Raw genomic sequence first — 8,718 nt, forward strand, 5'->3', positions numbered from 1 at the left:
ATGAGGTCCCATTTAGCAGTTGTTGATCTTAGGGCCTGCACTGCTGGTGTTCTGTTCAGGAAGTTGTCTCTTATGCCAATGAATTCAAGGCTATTTTCCCTTCTATCAGATTTAGTGTACCCAGTTTTATGATGAGGTCTCTGATCCATTTGGACTTGAACTGTGTGCAGGGTGATAGACAGGGATCTATTTGCATTCTTCTACATGCAGACATCCAGTTAGACCAGCGCCATTTGTTGAAGATGCTTTCTTTTTTTTTCCACTGTATAGTTTTGGCTTCTTGGTTAAAAAAAAAATCAAGTGCCTATAGGTGTATTTATTTCTGAGTCTTCGATTCAATTCCATTGACCAACCTGTCTGTCTTTATGGCCAATACCATGCCAATATAAACTATCACAAAAATAAAAGTACACACTGTTCCTAATTACAGCTGTGGCCTACTGGCCCGTAAGAACACAGCCTCTTTTTGTTTTTACTTTTAAAAATAGCACCTTCTACATCACAGATGCAGCTCACTCTCTACAGGTCCATTCTGTTCTAACTTTAACAAAGTAAGTCCCACTTGCAACATTCCTCAAATAATAAACTTACGGCAGCAAAAGTGAGTCATATTTCAAGATTGATTCGTTAAATCGAAAGTCTTATTTCCAGAAAGCTACTCTCTCAAATATGAGAACACCTGTTTTCTCTAACCACAGAAACTGTGTTGGTGACTGTAGTGGTTATTCCTCGTTGTCAAGTTGACTCTATCTGGAATGAACTACAATCCAGAATTGGGAGGCTCACCAGTGATCCTAATCTGGAGGCTGGGAGATACAAGTTTCTGATCTGGATCCTGACATAGAGATCTTGAGGCATAGTGGCTATGAATTCTAGAAGAATAAGACAGGGAGACCTCTGAGTTCAAGGTCATCTGGGACTAAAGGTGTAGTGGCACACACCTTTAATCTGGGCTATACCTTCTGCTGGAGACCTACATAAGGACATTGGAAGAAGGAAGACTGACACTCTTTCTCTCCCTTGCCTGCTTGCTTTGTGGGACAGAGCAACTGCTAGATCCTTGGACTTCCATTCACAGCTGCTGCTGATCATTGTTGGGAGTTGGACTTCAGACTGTAAGTCATCAATAAATTCCTTTACTTTATAGAGACTACCCATAAGTCCTGTGACTCTAGAAAACCCTGACTAATACAGTGACTTTAAAAATCACAGTATGAGAGACGATAAACTTTTCAACATACATTTTAATTGTAAGTTTTTATGCAAGAAAAAAATTATCCTTAAAACTACAAGTAGGCTAGAGATATGATTCAGTAGTTAAGAGCAGTTATTCTTGCAGAGGTCTTGGGTTCAGTTCCCAGCACCCCAACAGCAGTTCACAACCTTCTGTAACTCTAGTTCCAGGGGACAGGACACCTTCTAACTGCCACAGGTACAAGGCAGACATGTAGTAAACAGACATATACACAGACAAAGCACTCGCACACAGAAATAAATCTAAAGACAAAAATTAAAAATACAAGTACCCTATATTTTCCATTTATTCTATTAAGCCTAATGTACTGGCTAGTTTTGTGTCAACTTGACACAGCTGGAGTTATCACAGAGAAAGGAGCTTCAGGTGAGGAAATGCCTCCATGAGATCCAACTGTAAGGCATTTTCTCAATTAGTGATCAAGGGGGAAAGGCCCCTTGTGGGTGGGACTATCTCTGGGCTGGTAGTCTTGGGTTCTATAAGAGAGCAGGCTGAGCAAGCCAGAGGAGGCAAGGCAGTAAAGAACATCCCTCCATGGCCTCTGTATCAGCTCCTGCTTCCTGACCTGTTTGAGTTCCAGTCCTGACTTCCTTTGGTGATGAACAGCAGTATGGAAGTGTAAGCCGAATAAACCCTTTCCTCCCAACTTGTTTCTTGGTCATGATGTTTGTGCAGGAATAGAAACCCTGACTAAGACACCTACTATTTTTCAAACTAAGATAATCTATTGGCTTCGTGGTTACGGCTGAGCAGGGGAAGAACCAATGATTACGCCATCGGCGCTGAATCCAATCCCCAACAACAAATGTTCAACAACAATCTGCCATTCGCTCTTCTAGTCCCTCAAAGGATTGTGTGAAGCCTGTGTCCACTAGCCCGTCCCTCCATTCCCATCAACTGTTTCACAGTGTGGCAGTCTACCTTCTAAGCACTGTGTGAGCTTGGATACCCTCTAATAAGCAGAACATCACCTTCTTCTTTTTAAAAAGTTACCTATTTAGTTTGCAGGCACACACATCCATAGAGGTCAGGGGACATCTTTCAGGAGCTGTGTGTCTCCTCCATGTAGGTCCAGAACCCGAGTTATCAGGCTTGGTGTTGGTGGCAGGTATCTTTAATCCACCCACCTCCCCATGAAGGTGTAGACACAAGAGCGATGCTCTGTGGAAAGCACACTCTAACATCCCAACACAACACTCCACGGAGCATGACTGCCCCACCCCCGCATTCCTACAGTTTCAAGCCAACGAGATTGACGCGACCAGTCATTTGTGATAATGGGAACTCCTTTTATTTGGTACATGTGAACCTTCTCTCACAAGAAAATCTGTCAAAAATCACAGTCACAGGCCAAAATAACATCTGCAACCCTACCTCCTCCAGAAAGAATGGAAGGCAATGTCTATGCTAATAAAACCGCAAGGTTATTCCCAGTGACTCTAACAATACTCTCTTCTCTGCCTACCCCACTCCCACTACAGGTTCCCAAGCGAGCAGCAAGCTGATTGGTTTCTACTGAAGTCAGGCAGGTTTTCACTTTGACAGCGCAAACACTGAAGAACAGATGCTGTCATCAAGCTGCGCGTTCAGTTAGTCTCCTCTGAAATTAAGTGAAGCACTTGTTTAAAAATGTTTTCTCATTAGAACATACAATGATCATTTTAAATTCTATCTGCTATAATAGGATATTTCCATGACATTGCAATCTGGACTATGCCATAAATACCATTGTACTCGAACAGATGGAAATCATAAAGTGATATTTAGCTACAGATTTTCTGTCACACAGTTTTGCAAACTGAAAAGAAAAATCAACATTTGCAACCAACTAGAAACACAATCCTATCTAGTAAGCTAAAGCGATGGTAATGTGACTCAGACTATAAATGCCTTCATTGTAATGCTTTGCAGCCTTCTGCAGGAAGAGGAAAATGCTAAAGTGGAGCTTCCCAAGGTAAGTCTCGGGGTGATGGAGCAGACCTGGAGATCGGGCGATTCGAGGCATCTTAGTGCGGAAGCAGAGGCATCCTGCTGTCTGGATAGGAGAAATCTGGGTGCAGAGGAAGCTAATGGTGAGTGTTGGTAACTCCTGGGCACCTCAGGGAACGGGGAGAGGCAGAAGCAGCACCCTCGGATCAGGAAGGACGGTCTCCCTCCGCCTGCAGTGGCGCACGCTAGTGTCCTCTACCCCACAGTGAAGAAATGATGTTTTAAAGGCCCACTTCTACTTTCCTAAAGTGGGCAATGAGAGCTTAGTCAGATGGGGGCAGATGATAAATTGATGAGTGGCAAACTCAGCTAGGACTAGGAAAAACTAACCTTTAATTCACCTTAAAGACAAGTGTGGGAAAACTTTAGCTAAAATTATTTCTTGGATCTTTGTTTCCCTAACGTTACTGTTAAGGCACCTTTGTTGATCTTTAATATCACAAAAGTTAAAGATTTTGCCTGCAGTCTGTTTTTCTGTGTTCTAAAACGTGTTTTAAGGCAGGTGAGAGAGCATGGTCTTCACAAAAGCCAGAAATTACCCTTCTTGTTTCCCAACTGTGGGCACATCTTTGGGCGTCTGTGTGGTACTTCCAGAGAGAATAACTCGACTGAGACCTGTTCTGCATGTTCTGCATCTCTGTAAGCAGAGCCACCCGCATCGTGAGCTAGGTCCTGAGATGGATGGGGTGGGGAGGGAACTGAGCTCAGTGCCCCTCTCTGCCTCCTGACCCCTGACCCCACTCAGGGCAGCACCAACCTCATCTGCAGGCCACTCCCACTGCCACACCTTCCCTACCAGGACAGCCTGGGACAGCACAGGGAGCCAGAAGGAGCCCACTTTCTCCTAAGCTGCTCTTGGAAGTTATTCCCAACACTGTCTTACATCAGTTACTGTACAGAGTCGTCACCAGCACCTTAAACATACATGCCAGCTCCTCTGGAATCCTGACTGCCCCGGCACCTCCCTTCTGCTCCCATGCCTGCCCGGCATGCTGAGCCAATACTCACATCAGTTGTTTTATGAGTATAACAGAAAACCTACAGCACAATAAATGTAAGCAGAGGTGAGAAATTCCGCGCTTCTTGAAAATTTTGTTCTTGGTGCCTTGTGCTCTTAGTTTTATAGCTTTAGCCCAAAGATCAAACTTCCTCTCATGCTGATGATCAATTCTTCATCTCCCAGTTAACTTCTTTTACATTCTAGACTCTGAAGACATCTTAAATATACTAAATTATACAAAATGACCAAATTCCTAGGAAAATGTTGTATATATCGATCCCCCTCAAGGGAGAATGCTGGGAAAAAACAATAACCATCTGAGAAATTAATCTGATGTCAGAATCTCTACCAGCTGGGGCTGGAGAGATGGCTCAGTGGGTAAGAGCACTGACTGTTCTTCCAGAGGTCCTGAGTTCAATTCTCAGCAACCACATGGTGGCTTACAACCATCTGTAATGGGATACGATGCCCTCTTCTGGTGTGTCTGAAGACAGCTACAGTGTACTCATATACATGAAATAACTAAATAAGTAAATAAATCTTTAAAAAAAAATCTATACTAGCCACAGCAGCTAATTCTTCTCTAAAGAGGTGATCCAGATTTAATACATGGATTCACCTCATCTATCTTTGAATGAGTCAAACCATACAAGAAGGGGTGTGTGTATTTTATGAGGAATAATGCCATATTCCAACATCAGTAACTAGACTCATATAGTACAATGAAAGACTTATTATAAATACTGATATAATTCAATGAATGCAAACATACAAGTGCTTAGTGAAATTAGCAAATTAAATTCAATGTTAATAATAATAATAATAAGCCAAAATGAAGCAAAGTTTACTCTAGGAATGATGTTTACCCTAGGAATAATTTACTTATTGGAAAGTTGGTATAATTTACTACATTAACAGGTTAAGAGAAAACAGAGCCTCAAATAACAGTTCGATGCATACCAGAAATTTAGTCTGTATGAAACCAAATTTAGTAATGTTGTTTTCAGTTCTGCTCCTCATCCAGGTTTGAAAGAACCAGATACATAAACGTGACGTGAGGACTTGAAGTCATCTTCTCACAGCTGCAGCAGACCTTCATCCCCAGGGGATCCTCACCACACACAGACCCTGGCTTGTACTGCCACAGTCTGCAGAGTCTCTCTGCCTCCAGCTCTGTTACTTTCGAATACTCAGAGCTTTTTCGCATGCCTTCTCTTTCCAAAGAGCTTATTTCTAAAACATATTTCAATAGGTTCAATAAAAAGGGAAAAAAGTGAACCAGGAAAAAGAAAGCAACTGTCTATCCTAAAAGTGAACATATTTGCTATTAAACTCAAGGTTCGCAAGTGCCCGAGGCAGAAGGAAAACAAATCAATTTCCAGACACCCAAGTATCGATCTTTATAACCAAGATTGAGAAAATAGACCCTCAACGTCTATAAGGATTTTCCCAAAGAAAGCTCAGAGCTTTTTCATATGTCCAATTATATATAAAAATAAACAATGTCTTCAACGGGTTTACAGTAAATATAGTGCTTGCAATGACTGTAACTCTGAATAAGATGCACTGCTCATTTCCTTCAAATGTCCTAAAAATATTCCCACTAAGACATAGTGAAGAAATGCTCTGTTGAGTAATATAGATGTTATATAGATGTTCTGGAATGGTCATTTCACAAAATGGACAGTGACAGTGACAGAAAAGTCTGCTCTGAGTGAGGTGAAATACTGGTGGGAAGTGACCCTATAATTGAAGAAGCTGTGCGACACTCAACAGCATGGGGGTGGGGAAAGCTGTGAGGCACTGAGCAGCATGGGAGGGGGGAGAAGCTGTGAGACACTGAGAAGCATGGGAGGGGGGAGAAGCTGTGAGACACTGAGAAGCATGGGAGGGGGAGAAGCTGTGAGACACTGAGAAGCATGGGAGGGGGGAGAAGCTGTGAGACACTGAGAAGAATGGGAGGGGGAGAAGCTGTGAGACACTGAGCAGCATAGGAGGGGGGAGAAGCTGTGAGACACTGAGAAGCATAGGAGGGGGGAGAAGCTGTGAGACACTGAGAAGCATGGGAGGGGGGAGGAGCTGTGAGACACTGAGCAGCATGGGAGGGGGGAGAAGCTGTGAGACACTGAGCAGCATGGGAGGGGGGAGAAGCTGTGAGACACTGAGCAGCATCACTGGCCGCTTCACGCTCAGAGCATTGCAAGGTATACTGTGGTAGGAGGAATCAATTAGTTATGACTGAATGACTGAACACACCGAAGGAAAACTCTGGTAATCATGTTACTATGCAGATTTAAAAATGATTGAGTCAGATTTCAGGCTGACCCTCCTCAGCTCCTGAGACAAATCCCTTCTAGGTATGCTTTCCTCTCCAATATCACACATAAGAAACTTAGACCATCAATTTGTAAGCACGCATCTTAGACCTAGATCTGTCATCCTGACAAACTACCTCTGGTTCTGGACAGCAGTCCTACTACAGAGAATTCTGTCTACTCACTTGGAGAGGGCGCTCAGCACGCTGCTGAGATTTAAACTGTGTTGATCCTGTTAGCTAAGACAGATGGAGCAGGATGCCAGGCCTTGACTCTATTCCCCATGAGCAAATGGAAGGATGGAAGGGAGAGGAGACAGACATGCTCATATGGCCAAGCCTTTCAAGGAGTAGTAAGAATTCTGGGGCCACATTTTTGATAAAGAAGTCAATGCTTGCTAAACAGAAATCTGACTTCATATGAAGGAGGCCCAGGGTCTCTTTTGTGTGTTCAGAAGGATTTTATGTTTATTAATAGGAATATTTGTCCCTCAGGGGTCATGTATGTGAACACTTAGTCCCACTTAGTGAACCTGCTTGGGAAGGTGTGTGACTGAGGGTTCACAGCCTGGGTTGAGGTCTCTGTAACCGGACCTCTGGCTACTTTGTGGGTTCTTCTTTCTCCACCTTTCTCTGCACCTCTTCTTCCACCCTTTCAAGCCCCTAACACAAAGTGGAAAAGAAAAAAGGAGGGGTGTGTGTGTGAAGATAACCTTAGACAACTTTGTGCTGATTCGGCGTGTCAAGTTCCTTGCAGCAAGTTTGATCTTTGCCATCAGGGTATCTAACTTCTTCTCATCTCTTCTTTGTGCACAACTGCTTAACAAACCGGCCAACCTCTGTTGGGGGCTCCTGTATTTAGATATCCTCTGAAAAGCCCCCAGAATTCTAAATATCACATACACATAAAACTATCTGCAGCTGGCAAAATCGTGCCCCTGACAGAGCAAAAGGCAAATCAGAGTCAGCTGCAGTTGACAATCTGAAGCAGCCCCAAATCCCACACCTGAAATTAAAACAAAATATTTTTATATTTCTGTGTTTTTAAAGAAGCCAAAATTCTCACTCCAGCTCTTCCTTCTTCCTGTGCGTGGATGCTGTGTGGAAGCTTCCTGCCGCCTTCCTGGCTGTGATGCACTCTATCCTGGGGAATCACAAGCCAAGCAAACCTTTTCCTCTTTAAGTTGCTTTTGCTTGTGGTATTTTATCACAGTAACAGAAAAGTAACCAGGAGAAATGCCGCTATTGCTACATCCTAAACATGGCTTTGCAAACAGTAGTTTGATTTTTAGTTTCACTTGGCTACTAGTAAGACTACCCTAAACTTTTTCTCAAAAGCCTGAATGAACATCCTTAAAAGGTGGGCATCATCTCACTGGTACTCACTGATGAGGCAGTGCACCATGGAAATGTTTAGGACTTGGTTCAGCACGGCACAGCAGAGAAATAAGCATTCTGGCTCTTTGTCATTATCCAGCACCATGGTTTTCAATAGCAGTTAGTTTTCTAGGAAAGGTGATAGATGTAGTTAAATGCAACTTTAGCAGTGAAACAGACTTTACAGTATAAAGCAGTAGCAAATGTTTCAAACCTTTTTGGTACGACCTGGGAATCTTTCTGCAGGTCTGGTCTTCTCAGCTGGCTTGGATATGCTGCTGTGTGCTAAGCACTGCTGGGTGTTTTGTAGGGGCTCGAGCAGAGCCAGTCAGGGCAACATGGAACTCCATTCACCTTGGCAATTCAGAGGTTACATCATTCTCTGCTTTCTTTCATTATGAAGGTTTACAAAATGAAAATTAGAGCAAACGACTGACATGTGCTATTTTCTTAAGGCTTCCTCCTCAATGTCTCCAGAGCTCTGCTGGACACTCTGTGGTTGTATCTCCTGTTTTGCTGCCCCTATGCCTTCCCACAGTTCTGTTCTGCAGAGTCTGTAAGGACTGTATAAACTTCTCATTCCTGCTTTTATTGTTAGCAATTCTTAGCCTAATCAATATTCTGTTTTGTCATATATAAGGTTGCTGTCACAGTGACAACTTTTTTCATACTTGATTTGAATTTTACAACTGCTTCACTGAGAAACAGTAAATGTTAGTCCCATAAGAGTGGCTAAGACTCTTCTTCTGAACACATATGGAGAGAAACAGCTGTGTTGTTTTC

General features: G+C 43.0%; 1 protein-coding gene across 3 annotated transcripts in view; it reads right to left on the reverse strand.

The window, feature by feature from the left end:
• Hs2st1 (heparan sulfate 2-O-sulfotransferase 1) overlaps positions 1-8,718 on the reverse strand; it is a 140,516-nt gene that overhangs the window by 45,775 nt on the left and 86,023 nt on the right. The gene's annotated exons all lie outside the window — the stretch shown is intronic.

The sequence above is a fragment of the Mus musculus genome, chromosome 3 (genome assembly GCF_000001635.26).
Source record: "Mus musculus strain C57BL/6J chromosome 3, GRCm38.p6 C57BL/6J".
NCBI classification, from domain to species: Eukaryota; Metazoa; Chordata; class Mammalia; order Rodentia; family Muridae; genus Mus; species Mus musculus.